Here is a 26,284-nt window from a genome sequence, read left to right on the forward strand (position 1 = left end):
AAGGAAAGAAGATTGTAGGTCAGCACCTACGTACTAGTATCTTGGCTAGTACAAGAGCAAAGGGGGTTGGAGCTCCCTTCCAAGGAAGTTTGGAGAACGAGAGAAGGTTGTAGCCTTCTGCAGGTTGTAGCCTGCGTACTGGTATAAGGCTGCACCAGTACAAAAGATTGTAAACTGAAGTTTCATATTAAAGAAAGATAGAGACAACTTGCAGCAGGTGGTTTTCACCCACATTGGGTTTCCACCTTACATCTTGGTGTTCATGTGTGTGGCTTTTGATCTGTTCTGTTATACTGCACCTGTTTACTGTTAATGTGGTGAATAATGTCCTGATGAACTTAACTGAAGAATAAGCTAACTAAATTATGAGTTTTCTTCTTATACGCTGTTTTACTTAGTCACAGTAGCGTGTACACGCTGGTTCACCTAACTGAAGTAGCGTATATGTTTCTGAGCATTGAAAAAGTTTGATTGATCTGATAATACTGATTCACCCCCCCTCTCAGTATTATTTCCAACAGATTTTTCCACCTACATCGTGAGGAATTTTCCTATCTCCTAGCCTCTAAGATTTAATGTTATCCACATTCTGATCCAGGGATCACTAGGCCATAATTGAGACACCACCCTCTAGGCTTTACTATATATCATGCCATTCATCGGTAAGGATTCCTAGGCCTGATCAAGTGCAACGACCTCTAGGATTTACCATATATCTTATCATTCATCGGTCGAGGATTCTTAGGCCCACCAAGGCACACAATACATGGCTTTACCATAACCCACAGTCTAGTTCAGGGGTCACTAGGCTAGTGGCTTTACCGCAATCCACAGTTCGGTTCAGGGATTAATAGGCCATGTGTTCCTTTATTCAAAGATCCACCTCACTCACCTTCAATTCCATCTAATAATCTAGCTCAACCAAAACATAAGAACCCCATCTCACCATGGTTATTGGGAAATGGCAAGGAAAGGCTAAAGAATATTGTCACACCTAGCAAAACCCATGCTTGTGATAGAAAGAGAACTAACAACACACATGCATAACCATGCATGCCAAATATAGCAAGGAAATCACACATGCAAATTGATACCTACAATTAAACTTGTTGTTGGAAATAATACTAAGAGGGGGGAGTGAATCAGTATTTGCAATTCAATAACTTTTCAATTCCCAATCAAATTTATATGCGCTACTTAAGTGAAGTGAACTTTCATGTGTACTCAACTATGATTAGGGAAACTAGTGTATACCCAGAGAACTTATGATTTAGTCAATTTATCATGTGTTGATATTTAATCAGTGCATCAGTGTCTTATTATACAGTAACTATGTGCAATAATAACATAATAAACCATCACACATAAAAGAAAACACACATCAGCACCAAGATTTAAGGTGGAAACCCAATCTAGGAGAAAAACCACCTGTTGTTGTCATCTCTATCTTCGTTTAATATAAAGAGAATTTTCTTGCAATCTTGTACTGGTGTAGACTCATACCAATACGTAGGCACCCACCGATAGAAGGTTGCAACCTTCTCTCATTTTCCAGCTTCTACTGGAAGGTAGCTACAACCCCCTAGCTCTTGTACTATCCGATGTGTTTACTAGTACGTAGGCGCCGACCTACAGAAGGATACGACCTTCTCTCTTCCTACAGGGACCACGTTTCATTAATTTTTAGGCTAGATGCTCCTGCTACACAACAACACAATATGAAGGCCTCGTTTCATCAAATTTTCACACTAGACCCATCAGAACTTTGAAACTCAAATTGCATCAACCAACATTCAATTAATCTAAACAGTCAGATCACTATCACTAGAACACTGTGCTAAACCCAAAAACCTACATCATCATTCAGAACCACCTGCAACCTCAAAAATCATACATCAGAATATATACGCTACTTTACTGAACCCAACATGTGTGTATATGCTACTTCCTTTAACAAAACCTGTGTATACCTTCAAAACTACTAAACCATAAAACTCCTGAATCAAGTTTGTACCAACCAGCAATATTCTGAACATCTACTATCAATTTACAGATCTCTAGACAGTCAGTAGTAGAGCTAACCCTTCTCACTTAATCAACAATCAGACACAAACTCCTTATGCATTCAATTTTACATTCGGATCTAAGACGACTTCATTGACAGACATCAGCAAAACAAAAGCACTGATCAAATAGATCAGTCATTTCTGAACAATAGGATTTTACTTTGCATACGCTACTTGGAAGAGTCAAACTTGCATGTATACATGTCATTACCAAGGCGAACCAGCATATAGATATACAAATATTAACTCACAACTTCGCTACTATTCTAGACTTCAAACATACCCAGATCGTGACATTTAAAGAATAAAACATGTGTAAGCAATCAGATCTAGCCCTAATCAATATCAAATCATTCAATGATAACTCATTTAAGGTCTCATGATCTTGATCCAATATTGAATTCAAGGTGCACAAAATATTTCAGATCATATCACAATCATAGCCCCTGTAGCATAAAATATACTTTAGATAGAAGTATTCCTCAGAAGCCCTTTCACTTGCACACTTGGCCCTTTGATCTTCTCCTCCTTATATAGTTTTTGCCTTTCTCAATACCTCGGACCAAAACAACACTTAGAACCTATGGTATTCTTGGATGGGATCAAATAGTCGTTACTTCGCTCAATATTCTCGGCTAATACCATGGTATTGACCCTTGGTATTCTCTACTCTTGAATTTCCTTGATTTTCCAACCCATACGTGCTTTTCCTCTTATGAAGGTGTGTGCATACATATATGCTCTTTTTGTTTTGTGAACCTGCATGTATATGCCATTTTGACAAGGTGAGCCTGTGTATACAACTTAAACTATCTAAAAACATCCTTTTCCTTCAACTTCTTAATGCAGATCAATAGACCTGTGTTCCAACTTCTCGTTCTGCTATACCAATGCCATGTTACCTCTGAATTGACCTGTTACATTGTGAGTTGCCTTTTATCAAATTTGAGCTAACTTGTGAGTGAGTTGACATCAAGGACAACACTTGTATCATAATGCCAGCAATCTCCCCCTTTGGACTTGATGGCAACCATATTGGTGTTGATTACTACAAGCTATAAAAACTATTAGAGATATCGAGCAACACAAAAATACTCTCCCCCTTTGAAATCAAGGGCAAAGGGCAGGTGAAGATATTCTCCCCCTTTGATATATATTATGCTATCCATGCTCCCCCTGAGTACATGTAGAGTCTGCAGAGATATGTTTCAAAAGAATAACATGACTCTATAAATCAGCTAAGTGAGTATGACCTTCCTAAGACCAATGACTCATACATACATAAATTACCCAACCAAGTGGTGATACACCAAATTTGACTCATCCACCCAACCAAGTGGGGATATACCAAATGTTTATACATGACAAAAATATAGAAATTATTACATCATCCTTCCCATGCATAGTGGGGATACAAAATTACATCATATGTCCAGTAGGACTCATTCAAAAATAGACTATGATAGAAGGAGACATATTACACCCTAGATCTTTTACATGACTTGTGCAACAATGGATATGAATATATAAAACCATAGCTAAAGTCAACAACCATAATTCCAACAATGCAGAAAGTTTGTGAAGGCTAATGCTCCCCCTGAACCTGTGCTACCTGTGCATTGTCAACAACTCATTTATCAAGGCATCTTCATCAGTTAGATAAAAATCAATGAACAAAGCATATCAACAAACTGTAATCATCAATATTAGACTGAGCACCCATATCAGAGTCTGACCCATTGTTTTTCTATCAGAAAAACATATACACTCCTGCAGCGACAGAAACTCGTGTATATACGTGAATATCCTTCAAGAAACCCGTGTATAAGAACCTTCCTCTGAAAAACTGGGTTTAACAATAGGATGACGTAGAAACTACTCCCAGCTTTTGTCTGAGATATTCAAATGTTTCTTTGGGAAGCAGTTTGGTGAATATATCAGCAACTTGTTCTTTGGAGGGAACATACTCCAATTTAACCTTTTGTTCAATCACTTGTTCTCGTAGAAAATGGTACTTAATGGGTATGTGCTCAGTCTTGGAGTGCATGACTAGATTTTTTGAAATGCTAATGGCACTTGTATTATCAGATAGAATGGAGATGGGTGGAGTACATATTATTTGAATATATTGCAATGTTTACATCATCCAAAGTAGTTGTGTGCAACAAGATGCAACAACCACATATTCTCCTTCAGCTATAGATAAGGCAATCGAACTTTGTTTCTTGCTAAACCAAGACACTAATCATGATCCCATGTAGAATGCACCTCCATTAGTGCCTTTTCGATCATCAACATATCCTACCCAATCTACATTTGTATATGCATGAAAAGTAAGATATGTATCTTTAGGATACTATATACCGAAGTCTTGAGTTCCTTGAAGATATTTGAATATTCTTTTTATGGCCTAAAGATGTGATTCCTTTGGATTTGCTTAGAACCTTCCAACAATTCCTACCGCATGCATGATATTAGGTCTGGTACATGTTAGGTAAAGCAAACTTCCAATCATATATCTGTATGTTGGTTGGTTCACTAGAGGTGATTCATCGTTAGAACTGAGACTACATCCTGTTACCATTGGAGTACATACTGGTTTACAATATTCCATTCCATACTTCTTCAGAATCTACTTGAGATATTTAGTTTGTGAAATAAAAATGCCATCTTTTGTTTGTTGAACTTGTAGACCAAGAAAATATGTAAGTTCACCAAGTAAGAACATTTCAAATTCTTGCTGCATAACCGAAGCGAAGTTTTGACTCATAGATTCTTCGTTGCTACCAAAGATGATATCATCAATATAAACAACAATAATTAGTAGTTTATCATTCTCGATCTTGGTGTATAAGTTGTTGTCCACAGATCCTTTTGTGAACCCTTTTTGTTGTAGATATTTGTCAAGGTGATAATATCAAGCCCTTGGAGCTTGTTTCAGTCCATTAAGAGCCTTTTTGAGCTTGCATACAAGTTTTGCATCATTTCCTAGAATGCATCCTTCTGGTTTCTCAATATAAACTTCTTCTTCTAAATATCCATTAAGAAAAGTTGATTTTACATCCATTTGATATACTTTGAATTTTTGAAAACTAGAAAGAGAAAGAAACATTCTTATGTCTTCAAGTCTGGCAACAGGTGAAGGTTCTTCAAAGTCTATACCTTCTTGTTGAGCATACCCTTTACAAACAAGTCTTTCTTTGTTTCTAATAACTTCTCCATTTTCATTCAACTTATTATTAAATATTCATTTTTTTCCTATAACATTTTTATCATGAGGTCTGGGAACTAATTCCCAAGTATCATTCTTTTCAATTTGGTCAAGTTCTTCATCCATGGCCTTAACCCAACATTCATCCTTGCTAGCTTCATTTACATTTTGTGGTTCTATGGAGGATAGTAATGCTAGATAACTTGAGGTTCCTATAAGAGTTCTTGTTTTCTGTACTCTAGACCCTTTTTTTCCTAGAATTTGAGATTCTGGATGATTCTTTTGAACATACCTGGATGGAGTATTTTCCCTGTCTAGTGTATCTTCTTCTGGTGCTTCATTGGTTTCTTCCTCTATATCATTTTGATTTGATACGGGAAAGTATTCATTGTCTTCCTTATTGTCATATTCCTCTATTGATTTTATTTATTCCGGATTTCTTCATGCTTCATCAATTACTACATCAATGAATTCAACAATTTTCCGAAGTCTTTTATTATAACATTTGTATCCTTTACTTTTGGATGAATAACCAAGAAGAATTTTGTCGTCTGCTCTGGGTTCAAACTTACCAAGTTTTTCATCAGTCCTTTTGATGAAACATTTTCTTCCAAAAGCTCTAAAGTGTTTTACTGTAGGAGGCTTACCATACCAAAGTTCATATGGAGTTTGATTGCTATTTACCCGAACATTAGCTTTCTTGAGAATAGTCATGATAGTAAATGAAGCTTCACCCCAAAAGGTGGCAGGAGTTCGATATTCATCAAGCATAGATAGAACCATTTGTTGAATTGTTCTGTTCATTCTTTTTACTACACCATTTTGTTGAGGAGTTCTAGAAATAGAGAAATGCCTTTTTATTCCATGTTGTTCACAAAAATAAAAGAATTCATATGATATGAATTCTCCCCCTTGATTAGATCTACGACATTTTATTTTTCGATCTGATTCATTTTCAACTAAAGCTTTGAAGGCTTTAAACTTTTCAAATGCTTCATCTTTATGCTTTAGTAGACCTATCTAGCACATTCTGGAAAAATCATCAATGAATAAAATAAAGTGCTCTTCTCCACGAGGTGACTTTTTCCTTGTTGGTCCACACAAATCAATATGGATGAGTTCAAGAGGCTTACTAGTTGATCCTTCTTTTTCATTGAAATTAACTTTGGTTTGCTTACCGACTTGACATGGTTTGCAAATGGTATTTTCTGGGATGCTGATATCTGGAAGATCACGAACCACCTTGAATCTACATGCTTTTCTTATTTGAGAAAAACTTCGATGGTGCCATAACCAGTTTTCATATGTTTTGCTTGGATAGAATTTTTGTTTTTCCTCCTTTCAATATGTACAGATTGTTTGGAGTTCTTGTACCTTTTATTACAGTCTTTCTTGTATCAAGATCATGAACCACACATCCATTGGATCAAAAAACAACTTCATTTAATTGATCACACATTTGACTGACACTCAACAAGTTATGTTTTAAGCCATCAACATACATGACATTTCCAGATTTAACATTTTCTTTCAAATAAACAGAACCTTTACCTTTAATGACAATTGGTTTTTCATTTCGAAAGGAGACATTATTTTCTTTTTCTAAAGCATTATATGAATGAAGTTTCTCTTTATCACCTATCATGTGTTTGTAGCATCCGTTTTCGATGTACAATTGATTCTCTTGTCCTTCTGCAAATAGATCTATGACACATCTTTCTGATTGAAATTCCTTCTTTCTCCATATCTTGGAATTTGATGATGTTTGCTCCTTTTTAAGAGTTGGCCAAAATTTTCTCTTGCATTTAGATTCTTCATGATCAAAGTTATTACAAAACAAACTTCAATTTCATCTTCAAGAGGAGAAAAGTTATTATAGGAACTTTTCTTGATTCCTGTTACGCTCCTTTGATTTCGTGCTTCTCTAGTCATGATGGTTTTGTAAGCAACACATTGAGTAGCCTTATGCCCAAAGTTATGGCATGAGAAAAAAATTCCATTAAAGAAGTTTTTGCGATCATAGAATCTTTTAGCATTGTTTAATTATTTGTTGATTCTTATATTGATGTTCATCCTTGGAGTAAATTGAGCATTGTCTACCTGATGAGTACTTTTAGTCTTTTGCTAACGATTGACATATTGTTCACTGGTCTTTGCTTCATCAAGATAGCTTCTGGTGGAGGCTGGCGGCTTTTGTGATTGGGATGATTCTTCAATATATCTAAGACCTGTCTTGATAATAGGATAACGTTGAACTTTTGATGATTTCATTTAAAGTTTCTAATCCTTTAGCAAATCTAATACTAAGATATTTTTTCTTCTCAAGTTCTTTTCTTAGACACACAACTTCACATTCTATTATTTCATTGTGATTTTCTCTTTCAGTGAGTTGATGCGTCAACATGTCTATGATCATATTATTTTCTTCTAAATAGATTTTGAGTTTTGTGATTTCTTCAAGAAAGTCTTCCTCTTCTAAGCCATCTGAAAAATCATCATTGTCATAATCCATGAGTAGTTTATAATCTTGTTCATTTTCATCTTCATCACTATTAGATAATCCATCACTATCTTCATGGGTATAATAACTTCTATTAACAACCTGTTTCCAATTTCCTTTTGCATATTCCTTTCCCTTTTCATATTTATCTTTATGAGGACATTTGGCAGCATAATGGCTAACTCTACCACAACCAAATCATTTGAATGGTAGCTTACCTCTAAATCTTCTGGAACCCCGTTGAAGCTTCTTGAAATTTTTTTCCTCATATTCTTCATCTTAAATATATCCTGATTCATTGTTCTCTTCCTTTTCTTTTCACTTTGCTGAAGATTTGAAAGCGGCTTCTCTCATATCCGATGGACCTCCTTTGCTCATTTCAAAGGCAGTTAGAATTCCATGAAGTTGAACCACAGTAATAGATTGAAGATCCTGCTTTTCTTCTATGGCGGATACTTTTAACTCAAATTTAGAAGAAAAATATCTTAAAATTTTCTCTACTAAAGTAGCCTCCTTTATCTCTTCACCCATATTCTTCATACAATTAACAATCTCATCTACATGTAAAAAGAATCTAGGAATACTTTCATCACTATGCATCTTAAGAGTTTCATACTGATAGCACGTTTTACCTGGGAGTCTCCTTCATAGCTCTGAATGATTTTATCCCATATCTTTTTGCTGTCTTGAGCTGCATGACTTTGATGAATTCTGATTCTGACAGACTTCCCAATAAAGTATTGACTGCTTTGACATTGGTTTCGTATAAATTCTTACCTATTGAATCTATAGCTATTGTTGTTGGAATTTGATATCCTCCTTCCACAATTTCCCAAAACATCCGCTCCAAGTGACTGAAGATAGGCTCTGGTTGTTATTTTGCAATATACCAAGTTTTTTCCATTGAATATTGGTGGTCTGATAGATCCCATGCATTCATGGTTGTTCATCTTGAAAGATCTCCCTTCAAGTGATCAAGATTCTTCTAAAGGACCTACTCTAATACCAAGTGTTAGAAATAATACTGAGAGGGGGGGGGGGGGGGGGTGAATCAGCGTTTGTAGTTCAATAACTTTTCAATTCCAAATCAAATTTATATACGCTACTTCAGTGAAGTGAACTTGTGTGTGTACGCAACTATGATTAAGGAAACTAGCGTATACCCAGAGAACTTATGATTTAGTCAATTTATCATGTGTTGATCTTTAATCAGTGCATCAATATATTATTATACAATAACTATGTACAGTAATAACATAATAAACCATCACACATAAACAACACACATGGACACCAAGATTTAAGGTGGAAACCCAATGCAGGAGAAAAACCACCTGCTACTTTCGTCTTTGTCTTCTTTTAATATAAAGAAAATTTGTTTACAATCTTGTACTGGTGTAGACTCATACTAATACACAACCACCTGTAGAAGGCTGCAACCTTCTCTCATTTTCCAGTTTCTACTGGAAGGGAGGTACAACCCCCTAGCTCTTGTACTAGCTGATGTGTTTTCTAGTACATAGGTGTTAGCCTATAGAAGGCTACGGCATTCTCTCTTCCTCTAGGGACCACATTTCATTAATTTTCAAACTGGATGCTCTTGGTACACAACAACACAATATGAAAGCCTCGTTTCATCAAATATTCACACTAGACCCATTAGAACTTTGAAACTCAAATTGCATCAACCAACATTCAATTAATCTAAATAGTCATATCACTGTCACCAGAACACTGTGCTAAACCAAAAACCTGCATCATCATTCACAACCACCTGCAACCTCAAAAATCATACATCGGAATCTATACGCTACTTTACTTACCCCAACCTGTGTGTATACACTACTTCCTTTAACAAAACTTGCATATACCTTCAAAACTACTAAACCATAAAACTTCTTAATCAATTTTGTATGAACCAGCAAGATTCTTAACATCTGCTGTCAATTTATAGAGATCTAAATAGTCAGTAGAAGAGCTAACCCTTCTCACTTAATCAATCAACCAATCAGACACAAACTCCTTATGCATTCAATTTTACATTCAGATCTAAGAAGACTTCATTGACAGACAGTAGCGAAACAACAACACTGATCAGATAAATCAGTCATTTCTGAACAATAGGCTTTTCCATTGCATACGCTACTCGAAAGAGTCGAACCTACGTGTATACGCACCTTTACCAAGGCGAACCAGCGTACAAATCTACAAATATTAACTCACAACTTCGTCGCTATTCCAAACTTCAAACATACCCTGATCATGACATTTAAAGAATAAAACATGTGTAAGCAATTAGATCTAGCCCTAACCGATATCATATCATTCAATGGTAAGTCATTTCAGGTCTCATGATCCTAATCCAACATTGAATTCAAGGTGCACAAAATATTTTAGATCATATCACAATCATAGCCCCCGCAACATAAAATATACTTCAGATAGAAGTATTCCTGAGAAACCCTTTCACTTGCACACTTGGCCCTTTGATCTTCTCCTCCTTATATAGTTTTGGCCTTTCTCAATACCTCGGACCAAAACAACACTTAGAACCTGTGGTATTCTTAGACGGGATCAAATAGTTGTACTCCACTCAATATTGTGGGCTAATACCATGGTATTGACCCTTGGTATTCTTTACTCTTGAATTTCCTTGATTTTCCAACCCATATGCACTTTTCCTCTTGTGAAAGTGCATGCATACGTATATGCTCTTTTTGTTCTGTGAACCTACGTGTATACGCCATTTTGACAAGGTGAACCTACGTATACATCTTAAACTGTCTAAAAACATCCTTTTCCTTCAACTTCTTGATTCAGATCAATAGACCTTTGTTCCAACTTCCTGTTCTGTTGTACCAATGCCCTATTACCTCTGAATTGACCTGTTACACTGTGAGTTGCCTTTTATCAAATCTGAGCTAACCTGTGTGTTAGTTGCCATCAAGGACAACACATGTATCATAATGCCAACACTCGGTGTAGTTTCTTGATCTTGCTCTTCCTTGATTGATCTTTTCTTCCTCTTTTCTTCTTTTCCTTTCTTGATGCAATGTTGAAGTGCTCCAAGAAACTCTAAGTATCCAAGACTAAGAGAGAGAGAAAATAGAGAGAGAACTCCAAAACTGAACTGACCAAAATCCATGAACTTATCCTCAGAAGCCTTTTTATTAATGTGGCCTCTATTTTCTTCATTTTCCATTATTTTCCTTCATTTTCCTCCTCACATGCAACCTGTGACCTTTCACCTTCCTTTTCTCCTAATTTCCATTATTTTCATAAATAAATTGCCAAAAATGTCACTTTGCCTTTCCAAAGCCTTTTTCATTTCCTTTTCCAATTTCCTTACCCATAAAAACCGAAATGAACACCCACACTAGGATTTATTTCCCAACATTCAGCTTGGAATAAGTGTCCCATGACCATGGTTATGATTTTGCCTTTATTAGCTTTTATTACATGGAATTTTCACCAAGGATGTTACAATCATGTACAAGTGTTGTAACTCCATCATTGCAACACAACATAGTTTAGTGCCACAACACCAATGTTGTAACACCTCTAGATTTTGATGTTGAAATACCCTGTCAATCAATCACTCAAGATAATCATTAAAACTCCAAGATAGTTGGTACAATGCAAGACTAGTAAAACTCTATCCATACAATTTTCATCAATGAATTTCTCAACAAAAGATCATCCATTTGATCACCTAATATAGGAAGTGGTAGGAGGTGGTTGTATTCTTAGCAAGGAAAGGTTGATTGTAACAAAAGATTGACCCAATTACCACTTATCACAACAACTGATTGAGTCAACATTTGTCTGATTTTTTGTCTTTTTGGTTAAATTGTTGCAACGAGGAAGTAACAAACTATGAATATAAAATTCCTATGGATTTCCATCAATCCCTTGATTAAATTAATACTAAATCACTATATAAAAACACCCTTCTCTACATGATTTGGGGGAGGATGATAGATTGTAATTTGTACTGATTTTTTTCTAATAATCTTGTTCTTCTATTTTATTTCCATTGTACCTTGTGTGTATGATGTGTTGATAATTTAGGCACTTTTTTGCTTTCATAACCAGTGCCTTGTCTAAGGAGGTAGTATTATTTAGGTACTTCCTATAATTATATAGCGTAGGTTGAAATTTTTTATTTATATTATTATTGATTTAGTAATTACTATGTTTCTTAATAATATTGCATCTCATTAATTTGATAAGTAAATTACTCTATCCTTGAATATTATGTTTCACTTATTTGTTTTCCCATATTATAGTGTTATATTTAATAAATCTTATGGAGTCAATTTTATACATTAAACTTTATGAGCATTCTAAAATTTTGCATCAATCTTTGTTGAGGGGATTAGGATCATCAGAAACCTTGAGCAAGTCATCACAATATCTCTTGGGTGATTTACTTTCTTCCTATGTGGTTTGTTCTAGCTGTGTTGGGGGTTACAACATTAACCTTCCTAATCCCACTAGGTAAAAGTGTGTTGCTTCCTTTCCTGCAAAAGTAGATTTGTTATTATACCTATGCTTGGGGTTACAACATCAAGATTTGTAATCCCACTAGGTAGAAGTGTGTTATTTCAATTCTGCAAGTGTGACCTTTAAATTCCTGCAAGTGTGGTTTTCTTTCCTTGGTGGATTTTAGAAAGAACAATATTATCTTTCTCTATAACACTCCTTTATAATACTACAACCTCATTGGCACTTGATAGATTATATTAGCATATATAGTGCAATAGTTCACAAGTTCCTTAAGAATACCAAATTGATAATTAAATGCAAAATTTCTCATTTATCTACTAATCAATTAGGAGGTGATTGAAAATATCATCATCCCTTTACAATATTTTTTTCCTTGTACCTCTTTTTGTGTCCATCTTCTTCCTTTAACTTGTAAATCCATTCACTTTGCAATATTATTTTACTTGTAGGCAATGGGACCAAGTCCTAATTCTGGTTATGTATCAAAGAGTCCATCTCTTCTTTCATTCATTGTTCCCATTTCTTTCTAGTTTCTACTTGCATTAATTCTTCATATCTTTCTAGTTCACCAGAATTAGTCAAAAATATATTGTATAATCTATTGAAGGGATATACTTAATCTAGATGATATTCTAACAATGCTTGTAGGAGTTTAAGGTACCTATTGTTGCTTTTTTTGTTGAATATTTTTATTTTCTGCCACTTTTGGATTTACTTTTTATGTGATTTCATCAAGTACTGTGTATTATTTATTTTCCTTTTTCGGCATCCTTCTTTGAAACTGATATTTGTACATAACCTTTTCATTGAATACTACATCTCTAATCCTCATGATTACCTAATGTCTCACCTGTGTTTTTCTCTTTCATTACCTCACTAAGGATAACACCAACAACATCATCAAAATATGAAGTGTTTAAACTAGAGAAAAAATTACACATAACCATCACCAAGCCATTATGACTTTCTAGCAACAAACATGAAATCAAAAGAGCCCTAACCTCACCAGCAAAGTTTACTCCTAATTAAATTAATTGATTGGTTACCATGTTAAATTCACTTAAATTATCAACAAAAAACCCACCTTCTAACATCTTCATATTAAATAAATGCTTCTTAAGAAATACCTTGTCCAAAGCTAAGGGTTTTTCATACAGTTTAGTAAATTTCATAATCAAACCCTCAGTTGCTTTTTATTTCAAAATGTTGAAAGACATCCATGCTTCTAGGCTCAACCATATTTTTCGTAGTGCCTTTATGTTAATAATCTCCCATTCTTCATCTTTCATAGTACCTAGATTCTTTGTTATTCCACCCAATGGTAGAAAAATATTTTTTTGATATTGATAATATTCCATTTGCATCTTCCTTAGCTGATAGTTTTGACCATAAAACTTATTGACCATAAAACCTTCTTCCGCCATTGCTCCAACTCACACTAGTAACCCTCCTTTTAATATGATTTTTGTTATCCAAATAAACCTTTGGCTCTAATAGAATTTGTTAGAACTAGTAACATATCCATTATAACCTCTTCTTCTCTCTCTAAGAGCTCCTCCCACTCAATTACAATTCTCTCTTTATAATGAACAGACAAAAAGAAATTCCCTCATAAAATAGGGTTTCCTTCTAGAGAAAAAAACCATAACATAATATCTACCATTAAATTTGTGACCTAAAGATGAATGGTCTATATTGCTATGAAATTATAATATTTTACAGGGTAATTTTTTGAAAAAATGATCTTTTGGGGCATTAACCCTAAATCATCACTAGGGGGGATCCAAAGGATTTTTTCCACCCCCATATACACCTTAGTGGCACTAGTAGTGAGGACATCCCCCCTAGATCCCCTATTAGGAACTGGGTCTAAATAAGGCTTAAAACAAGACCTCTAAATCAAGAATATAATTAGGCTCCACAACCAAAAACATGTAGGTATCTTTTCCAAGGATATGGATGCTCATTGGAAGCAAAGCAAGGACTATGATTTTTGAGTGCATCCATTCAGCCTATAGATGCTAAAGTCTAGTAAAGCAACATTAAAGACTAAAATAAAAACTTGACCTTTCAATCTTCTCAAATGCAATGCTCATAGTAGCGTAAAAGCAATCAAAGGTGAAGAGTCAAGTCTATGGTCTAATTACACCCTTTTTACGTTGGGCCAAAGGTCATGCTGAGAGGGGGGAGTGAATCAATGTGAGATTAATTTTACTATTTTACAACTTTTCATTAATCAAATATCCATATAGCAATGAATCATGAGAATTATATCATTAGTTATAATAATGCATCATCAAGTTACAATCAACAAACCAAAAAGTCATCATATCACAAAGATGCACAAGCTTGTTGGTTGAAACCCATATGAGAGAAAACCACCAATATTCTTCTTCATTATCTTCAATTCTTTACATATATTTCCAAGCTACGACTTGCTAGAGGAAACTATCCTCAAGAAATGTAAGTTGCCACTTGTGGTAGGCTACAACAAGATTACGGCACAAAACTTGAAAGAATGCAAGAATTTGATCATTGTAGGCTAAAACATAATTGAGGCACCAAAATTGATGATGAGTGGACTCTAACTTGCTCTAGGCTCCAACTTGACTGAGGTTGCAACCTCGAGAATGAGTAGGCTTCAATATGCTCTAGGCTCCAACCTAATTGAGGCTTCAACCTCACCAGAGGCACCCACCTCCTTATTCGACTTCCTTGTGCTCCTCTATTTCATCTCATTTTCAAATTGGATCCACCATTTCTTTAAACACATATTTAATCAAACTCTTTTTATTCCCCAATAAAACTCTTTCTCCATTTATTCAAAAATCTACTTAACCAAGGGCATTCCTAGAGTCTTCAAACCTTGAATTCCATGCTTCTTCTCAGTAATAAAAGGGTCATTTGCAACATCATGCAAAAATAATCACCAAAGAAAAGCATCAGTATAAATAAAAGATCCATGAAGCCCTTGAAATTATAAAACATCCTCGCAATCATAATAGAGATGGGGGTATGGAAGTAAGTAGGAGTTGGATCCCCTTACTCACTCAAGTATCCAAGTCTTACAACCTTAACTAAAATTTCTCACCCTTGTTTCCTTTTTGCACTTAAGCCCCCATTGGACCTTCCCTCTGTACCTCTCCATCATATTTATTTCCCCTCTAAATCTTCTAACTACATCCCCCTTCTCCTTATTCCTTCAATTCTATCCTTATTAATTCATAGTCCTAATTAATAACTATATCATCCAAGCCCAAGGAAAAAAGCTATATCATCTAAGCTATCTCTAATAATTAACCCTAATGATATCTTCATTATACCTTATAATAATTATTATATTAACAATAATAATAATTAATACATATAATAATAATTATTATTATTAACTCAGTGAGTTTATAATAATAATTATTAGCTTATAAGGTTAATAATAATGATTATTATCATTATTTTTATTATTAATTAACTTTATTTTTAGTATTAATTAAGTAATTAATACCAAAAATAATAATTATTATTACTAAAGATACCAATAATCATAATTATTAACTTTATTATTAATTATTAATATAATAATTAACAATGACTAACCTATTAATAATTATCTACCTTATATTAATTATCAAATTCATTGCTAATAATATCAATTATTGATAAGAATTATTCAATTTAATAAAATTTAGAATTTATTAATTCTCCTTAAGTAATTTTAGGATAAACTAGTCGGCTCTTTCACATTAATTTCCATCCATTCCATATTAATTTCCATCATTCTTGCTCTTCTCTGTAGGAATTTGTCCTGATGATTATTCTTGTTATAGACTCGAAACATCGACACAAAAATGGCTACCTTGGAATTAATTATGAACATTAAAGATACTCAAGATACCCACCACAGACATCTTCAAATAATCATTAGCGCCATGTAGAGAAGGGACATATGGATTAAGGTTTGTAATCTCGAGAAAATTAGGGTAAAACTTCAGAGAAGAGTCGTCGATCTTTACTTCTTGAAACATTGTCGTGATTTTAATCTAATATCTTCCTTCACCTGCATAAAGCATACATTGAATAAATAGTTTAAAAATAGGGCATTCGAACGATTAAGTTGGTCTCTAATTCATAGTGAAATATGAAGAATGTGTTTCTCTCTTAATTGTCTGTCATAGTTGGCATACAAAACAATCTTGAACTTGCTCGAAGAATTCGCTATGACCTATGGAGGACTATTGATGTTGTTGCCGCTCTTAAAGAGGAGAGAGAAGGGCATATGATAAGAGATAATAAAGATAATAAAATTCAAAAATTCAAAACAAATATGAGGGCCTTCCGATGAATAAATACATATCAACACACAATTGAAACTATGAACAATGATACATCCTCGAGATTGGACGATGCCTCTGAAAACATTGTAATGAATGCAATAGGAAATCTGACTATAAGAGATGTGCTAAACAACCAGGTCATTGTTAGCAACCAACAGTAAGTCGATGAAGGGAGTAACTTTGTAAGCATCGATTCCAACACCCATATCTTCACTAAGAACTCAAATGAAGAGCTCAAAGAAGTAAAAGAAAATATGAGAGGTTGGCAGGAAATAGAAAATGTGGAAAAATTAGGAATTATAGTAAATAGCCTGTGGATAAATGTGTATCATCAAAAAAATGAAGCTTCCTAGAGATCGAACAACGTAATAAACTCAGTTGGAAAATCATTATTAAGAGTCATGACAATCAACCATTTCAACCAATGGTTAGTCGATGGAGGGAGTAACTCTAAGAGCATCGATACCAACACCCATATCTCCACTGAAGGCTCAGATGAAGAGCTTAAACATGTAAAAGAATATGGCGTTGTGAATGTTACACACATCTCCACAAATAACATGGGTAGAAAAAAACGTGGTTAATATTTCTTCTTATGAGCTTAGTAAGAATGAATTGGAGTTCTTACGTAAATGACTAAGATTTTCCATAGCCCCCAACCATATTCCGACTGAAGAAATTATCTGTAGCCTTGAGGATGGTGTAAAAATTCTAAGGGATGAAGATAAGGAACAAATTAGACAAGATTGTGAAATTATGTTAAGAAAGGAAAATCCTACAAGGATCAGCTTGAACTATGGGAAACAAATTTCCCTAAGAAGCCTGAGAAGAAATGATAACATTGTCATCTTAAAATAGGACAAAGGGGGGCAACAGTAGTAATGGAAAAGGAAGAATATGTCACCAAAATGAGGGACCGCTTGTATAATAGTGGCAACTATAAGAGGCTCAAAGAAAACTGTATTTCTAAGATTACCAAGGTGGTTAGAAATGCCATCAAGGATTCTAAACGTGACGATAAAATAAAGAAGCGCCTTTCTCGAGACAGTGAAATTACCCCACGAATTTATGGTTTCCCTAAAATTCATAAAGAAATTTCCCCCCTTAGACCTGTTATCAACACTGTTGGGGCACCCCATACGAATTAGTCAAATATGTTGCAAGCACCTTGGCTCTGTTGGTTGGCAAAAAAAATCGATACATTAAAGACTCTAATCATTATGTGGAGATTATAAAAAAGAGAAGTTGGATCCTAGTGATATGGTTGTAAGTTTAGATGTTGTTTAAATCTTCACAAATATTCTTTTAGATGAATCTATCCAAGTGATAAATGAGGTCACAGACCCCCAGACTACGAGATTTGTGGAGATACGTCTTCATTCTACATTCTTTACCTTCCAAGGTGAATTATTTGAGAAAACATCTAGAGTTGTTATGGGGTCTCTGTTATCCCCTATAGTAGCCAATCTTTTTATGGAAAATTTTGAAAAAAATCCTTAGAAACCTTCCCTCTAAAACTGAAATAGTAGATCAGGTTTGTTGATGACACTAGTGTAAACTGGCCTCGTGGAGACAAGGAGTTAAGAAACTTTCTAGACCACCTTAACAACTTATCTAAAGATATCAAGTTCACTATGGAGGTTGAAGAAAACAATTGCATCCCATTCCTAGACATTCTCCTCCTTAGGAATGAAGATGGATCATTAGGGCACAAGGTGTTCAGGAAGAAAGCACACACAAATAACTACCTTCATGCAGAGTCACATCATCATCCAACACAAAATATGGGGGTGCTCAAAACCCTCTTCACTAGAGCATTAAGAATATCAAACATAGAGCATGTGGAGGAGGAGATAAAATATTTGAAGAAATTCTTTGCTAGCATCGGATATAAAAATAAAGACATCATAAAAACCATCAAAAGTGCTAGAACCATAAACGGAAGAAAACCCTCTTCAATATGCGGTCAACCTTCTAATAATAAGGCCTATCTACCATACATTCAAGGAGTCATAGATAAGCTATCCAGGGTTCTCAAAAAGAAAAACATTGATACCTCTTTCAAGCCCTTAACAACCATTAGATAGAAGATGAGATCAGTAAAAGACAATGTTGATCACCTCCAACACAAAGGGGTTTATAAGGTCTTGTGTTCATGTGGAGAATCTTATATTAGAGAAACAAGAAGATCCTTAAGAATTAGACTCAAAGAACATGGCGCTAACATTAAAAATGGTAGAACTTAACCATCAACACTTGCATAACACTCATCAAGGACATGTCACCATGTTTTCCTTGAAGACATAAAAATAATCGCCAAAGAAAAGCATCAATATAAATGAAAGATCCATGAAGCCCTTGAAATTATAAAACATCCTTACAATCTTAATAGATATGGGGGTATAGAAGTACATATAATTTGGATCCCCTTACTCACTCAAGTATCAAATTCTTACAGCCTTAACTAAAACCTCTCACCCTTGTTTCCTTTCTACACTTAAGCCCCCATTAGACCTTCCCTTTGTACCTCTCCATCATATTCATTTCCCCTTTGAATCTTCTCATTGCATCCCCCTTCTCCATATTCCTTCCATTCTATCCTTATTAATTCATAGCCTTAATTAATAACTATAACATCTAAGTTATCTCTAATAATTAACCCTAATGATATATTCATTATCCCTTGTAATAATTATTATATTAATAATTATAATAAATACAACATATAATAATAATCACTAGCTTGTAAGGTTAATAAAAATTATTATTATCATTATTTTTATTATTAATTAACTTTATTATTAGTATTAATCAAGTAATTAATACCAATAATAATAATAATAATAATTAATACTAATAATGGCAATAATCATAATTATTAACTTTATTATTAATTATTAATTATTAATTAATAATAATAATAATTAACAATGATTAACCTATTAATAATTATCTCCCTTATATTGATATGTGAGTCCTGGGGATGGGAAACACGGGAGAGCCGAAGCAACTAGGGTCACAGTAAACAATAGAGTTCATCTCTAATGGAGAGTGGCAGGGGAGGGAGCTCGGCTCCCTCCTACAAAGACATTGTGGCCAGCAGAAGTAAATCAACGACTAGAAATAGTAAAGGTTGTATGGATGACAGGAATAGGGATAATGAAAAGGAAACAGATGGGACCAGAACCAAGGAAAACAATAGCACCAAGGACAAAGAGGAAGAAGACAAAAATATGGGTTCAAGAGACAAAAAAAAGGACCTTGCAAACCGAAAGCAGAAATCCCTCCTAGAGTAATATTAAATGATCCTACTTTACAGGCGCACAGGGAACACATGGGGACCTACGCCATTATCTGTAAATTCATGGGACTATGACCCACTGAAAAGGCTTTATAGACGTGGATCAAGTATCATTGGAAACCCAAAGGAAGCATTGACCTACATCTTGGGTCAAAAGGATTCTTCACAGTGGTGTTCTCTAACATCGATGATAAAGACAGAATATTCGAAGGAGGACCCTAATTTTTTGCAGCAGCGGTCTCTATATGTGGCCTTGGAGGATGAACTTTGTCCCAGAGTGGGAAACTTTCTCTTTGGTTCCAATGTGGGTAAGGCTCTATTCTCTACCTCTAGATTATTGGCAATCTAAATCGCTTGCAGCCATTGGCAATAAACTAGGATGCTTTGCCAAAGCTTCGGAAGCCACAAGAAGGGGAAAATATACCTCCTTTACAAGGATATGTGTGGAAATGGACCTATCAGGAGCGCTTCCGGATGAAGTAATCCTGGAAGTTTTTGATGAGGAATGGGTGCAGACAGTGGACTACGAGCATATCCCTTTCAGATGCCGAAGATGCCATGAACATGGACATCTGTTAAGAGACTGCCCTCTCAGTAAAGCAGATAACAAAGAAAAACTTAATACAACGAAGGACACAGAAAGCTTTCAGAAAGTGGCAAGTAGAGGAAAGGGAGGAAAAAAGGGGTCAAAGCAACAACATAATGAGGGGCAAAAGGGCAGTCAAAACAAGTTTCAAGTGCTAGAAGAGACTGAAGAAATTACACGAGAGAACCAATATCAGGAGGAAGGTACTAAAGAAAAATAAAAAGAAGAGGACAAAAACCAATCTCAAGATATGGATTCTCAAAAAGAGGTGATGAGAAGTGAAACAAAAATGGAGATGGACCAGGAAATGACCCAAAGTGAAACAGATCTAGAAGATCATGAACTACAAGAAATTCTCGACAAGGAAAACCTGGATTTGGAAGGATTCCTAATGCAAGGAACCAAAGGAGGAATAGATTCACTGCCTCAAGAAGAATGCAATAAAATACAACAGTTGTTTTTATGGAAAACTAAGGAACGAGGGCTGGAAAAAGGTAAAAACATCCACAAACAAGAGCACAGAGGGGTGAAAACAATGGAATCAACTCCAGGATTGTTATCGGGAAATATAGTGTCTATGCAAAGCTGCTAGTCCCACTAAGACTGGTAGCTATCTTAGAAACAAACAAACTAAAACTACTTTCATTTTCCTTTATGAGAAGTAGATAAGAGGGGAAAAAAGGAGACCAACCTCTGTCTTGTGCTTGGTTCCTTGCTTGATTCCTCTCCCTTCTGATAGATCTTTTCCCCTCGCTTCCTTGTCTACCTAGCTTCAAAGAGAACCTGTGGAATCAAAGCAACATAAGACTATCCAAGAACAGAGATCTACTATCATAAACAATATAGGACCAGATGTATATTGACCACACAAATGCATATATCATCAATCATACAAGAATGTGGAGGAAAACTTGAATAGCTTTATTAATATCAAGAATAGCAAAGAGGATTACAACCAATTGTTCTGACCCAACATCATCCTCTCAGCAAGAAAGCACTTAGATCACCCAACACTATGATGTTACACCAATAAAACAGCAGCACTTCCTTACAAGATACAAAATTACAGCCTCTGGATCTCTGGGATGAGGGATCCATATATAGATGTTTGCAAGGGGGGGTGAGTTAGCTTCTGAGATATGATTAGTGTCCTCTCTTTGATAGTTCTTGATTCCACTTGGAGATTGATGATCTCTTACTCATCCCTGGGTGAATGCAGAGAGGCAAGTGTCACAGGAGAATTTTCTGGAAGATTCCATGATCCTTCACCTCGCAAATTGACTCTGCCATTTGCCCACTCTTGCCCATCACACCCCATAAAAGGGATTTTTAGTATGCATCGCACCTCCTGTGTGAATTTAGGTGGGATGTAGCGCGCTTTGACCATGGAGCAGGTGAGATGGTCCAGTTTTGACCAGTTCTGAGTAGTTTTTCATGGAGAACTTCTGGGAGATGATGTAATCAGTTTACCTTGTTCTTTTAGGGGTTGGAACAACACCTTTAGGGACTTAGGAGCCCTTGGTTTATGGATATAATTGACTAGGGTTGTAGTGCCCAAAAATGTCTATAACAGTTGCCCCCTAAAGAATGAGGTCGTTAATCTTTTGATGTCGGGTGAAATGCTTTATCATGAGGATCCGAAGTTTTTTCGAGCTGGAAGGCGACCTGTAATAAGATACAATACAATACATTATCTTCATAATATTTTCATGATATAGCTGAGGTGGGCATTCCCATGCTCAGCTTTATAAATTCATTTTCATGTACATAAGACAGGCAATCGTCTGTGTGCAGACTGATGATTCTGGTAGAGACATCATCCCTTAGATTGGATGATTATCTGTGCAGTAATGATGTACATTTGACGTCTTTATTTTCCTGAATATATATCATAGCCTGGATGGATGAAACTAGATCTGGGGTCTTCAATCTCGTTTGATCTTCACTCAAAGTACAAGTTGATCCATGTGAGAGATGTTCTGGAGTCGAGCATGGAAAGACATCGCCTGATTACCAGCCAATGACGTAAGCTGTTAACAGGCGCGAGACGAATCACCGATAATGATGATGACCCTCAAGGTACTACAGTACAATTCACATGGTGTGAATAAGGGACTTGGCGTCGAACACCACGCAAAATCGTTCGGTTGAAGGCCATTGATGTAAACCTATCATCAGAAGTGAGAAACTTGCCATTGAGGCATCCAAGCTTCAAAGCACTGAAAGGGTTGTTCCTAGATTGACTTCCTGGATAATGAGATGATGTCGACAAGAAGCAAACCATCATAGGAGGGCCTTAGTGAATCCCACATCTATGACACGGAATGGAGAAAATGATTTTAATGGAGGTGAAAACGATCTAATGATATAAGGTTCAGGGTGGCGGTCATGAAAAAATGGAGTGTGAATGTATTGCAGTGGATGAGACACAGGTGAATTCTCTGAGTGACTTCTCTTGAACATATCGGCAACACTGACATGATGGATTGGTAGCATTAACCCCAAATGTGGATGGTGTGATGGACCAATGGTGATATGACCAGTGAACGGAACAACCCAACCCGACTCGGACGCGGAGTGAAAGTGTCATAACACATATTTCATTAAAATTGGAAAAATTTTATTACAAGGACATCACTAAAATTGAGTTTTTTAGTTATTTTGAAATTCTAGATACACTATTTAATTCCAAATTTAATGAAATATGTGTTTCATGTTCAAGAGCGACTTGCTACCAATAAAGTTTTTTCAAGTTTTCTTCCCAATTTTTCCCCAGTCATTGCTGACCAGTACCTCTTTATTTTTTTCAAGCTTGAGGAGGATAACATATGCTTGTTCTATAATTTTCCCTTCGGGAAAACCCATCGCTATGTTTTAACGAGCCTAGCAATAGTGAAACTCGCTCTTGTTTGTATGGACAAGTTTGTCGCTATTCGGTTTTAACGAGTTTAACGACAAAGATAACTCAGTCCTTTTCAATTTTAGAGAGTCTGCAAGAGACGTAAAGAAAACCCCAACAATCATTTTTCGTCATATAATCCCTTAAGTCCGAAAAAGTATAAAATAATACAAAAGGGACGAATTTTCGGTAATTTTAACGAGCCGAACAAAACAAGTGCTCGATCTTTTAGTGTAATAATCCCTCAGGTCCAAAAGATTAAAATCGAAAAGAGGGATAGCACTTCCGGTCACTTTAACAAGCTGGAGAGGCCAATTGCTCGGCAATCTTTTCATATTTTATGAGTTAGATGAAAAGAGCTTAAAGGAGACTTGTTTTTCAAGGAACGAGTGATAAATTTGGGTAGCAAATAATTCCAGGTAAGGTTTGGAATTTTTCAATCACAGTAGTGTCACAAGGATGGCTAACAAGATCACTCTTCGCCGCTGTTCCTCAAAAAGGGTAAACAATCAAATGGAGGCGAATGATCGGCCAATACAGAGTGGAGGTGATGATGAGAACACGACCAAGGCTTCAAAGGCTGATGATAATGCATTCACGATGGTTATTTACCGGAAATTGGTTCATTTTTTAATGAATGAGCTTAAACTCTGGGGGAAACATTTGCTCACTGCTTATGTTTAATTTTTAACGAGCTTGAACTCCACATAAAAACTACTCGATCCAGTCGTATAATAAGGATGTCTCATCTAAGACGACATTTTTTCAAAGCTTTGCCCCGCATCCTTTCTTTATGCAAGTTAGGAAACGACCAATCCTACAAGTTTAAAGGGTTAGAGGACCTACAAATTTAAAAAAATAAATGGTCGCTCTTCGCTTGCATGCCGAAAGGTTTTCATGCCCCCAGGTATAGTGAAAAATTTCCAAGTTACCAAAGATTGTTATATCTGCACTTCAGACAAAGCACTTCCTTGGTGATGTCTACCGAAATAGACAAAGGTGAGCGGCGCAACTTTCCTCCACTCACATAACTTTAACGGAGGAATATTATTCCAGTTTAATCTCACAAACCAGTCATATATCCTTCGCGGAAACCTACCCTATACCCAAGGTTTTCCTGTCGAAACAGACCAGGGTGCATGCCCCCTGGGTTTCAGTCATGTCCTCCCGAATCACTCGCGCTCATCAAGTGGACAGACTGGGGATTGATGAGACATTCCTTGCATGAAAAGACCATTCATGGATGGTATTTGACTATTTGCTATGTTTGAACCGGGGAATGAAAGCTGGTCTACGAGCTTGACCACTCTTCCTTCATGCGAAAAACACATTACTCTAAAGAGTTAGGAGACAATGGCTCCCATGCAATAAATATAGTCGCATCCAAGGAGTAGATTATAATCCAGGGGCCCTTGGACTACCATTACATTCATGTGAACGGTTTTCCTTCTCAATGTTATCAGCACATTAGGAAGGATCCCTAACAGTCGACTGGTTCCTTTGTCAAAGCCTGTTAGATTTCTCATTTCAGGAAAAATCAATGGTGAACCAAGCGCTTTCCAAGCTGTTGAGGAAAGGATACTCTCAGAATCCCCTTCATCTATGATGGTACCGGCCATTACCATTCTGTATATTTGAGCAATGATTCGAAATGGTACACTAGCCGATAAACGGGGTCTGCCTGGTAGATTCCAATCGAAGGAAACAACTAGGTTGGTTGGAGGTGGGACCGAATATACGACCGAATATGACTCTGACAAACTTCCTTCCTGCAGTAAAGGAACGGGTAGACTGCCCCCATGTTTTTCGGAGTCTATGTTTACAAAGAGAATTTGAACGGTGTCATTCTTGTTCTCTCCGGTGACTGTATCATCTGAAGATGGACCTTCTGAAGGCAAGACTGGGTCAACTGCTGCCTCGACCTTTTGACTTTCATCTGGTGTGGATTCTGATGGTTTATCTTCAATGATAGATGCTTTGACTGACCACAATGGCATGTCAGTCGGATTTTCAACTAGTGATGGACTTGGCAAGAGTTTCTTATATCCAGGAGGAAGTCGTAACGGTGAAACCGGACGGTCGTCCAAAATTCTTTTAGCCTCGTCTAGGAAGGGACAATGGTGGATGGCATGATCGCCTTCAAACAGTTTATAGGGGAATTTACTTTTCCTTTTCTGTCCTGACGTTTCGCTTTCACTAGTTGACGGTGTACTTTCAACATGATCGTCAGAGGTTGTTGACACCGGATTGTGCAAACGAGGAGACCAGTCCCTTAAGATCCGAGGGATGCAGGGACAATCTTGATGATAGTGATCTCCTTTGAAAATGACACATGGAGATTTAGGCTTTGACAGTGCAGTGTGTGGATTTTCACTAGATGATGCCTAGTTGCCCCCTGTCGCCTTTGGTTCCTTCTTCTTCTTCTCTTTCTTCTTCTTCTCCTTCTTCTTCTTAGTTACTTGACTTTCGACTTTACCAGCTTCATCAAACGAAGAGGAAGGAGGAGAGGGAGAATTGGACGAAGTAGAAGGTTGGGGGGTAGCTTTGGTATCATCTAGTTGCTTGCTTGATTGCTTAGGAATCACGATGTTCTGAACGACAGAGGTCGAGAAGAGCCATACGGGCAGGCCAATTGTCAATCCTGGAAGCGACAATGTGGCCATATGAGGTGCACCAACATCTCCCCAAGAGGAGAAAGGACTAGGATTTCCTCCAAGGGGAACTCCTTGGTTGGTGGACTCCATTTTTCTCGACCTAAGACCAACGTAGGAAAGGTGATGTTTATTCCGATTAAAATAAATTTTAGACGCTTTGACACAACTGGTTTTTCAATTTTTAAGAGTCGAGAAAAAACAAAAGATGACTCTAGTCGCCTTCGATT

This window comes from Pinus tabuliformis, chromosome 8 (genome assembly GCF_031772625.1).
Source record: "Pinus tabuliformis cultivar Carrire ecotype Pingquan chromosome 8, CPIR1, whole genome shotgun sequence".
Lineage (NCBI taxonomy): Eukaryota > Viridiplantae > Streptophyta > Pinopsida > Pinales > Pinaceae > Pinus > Pinus tabuliformis.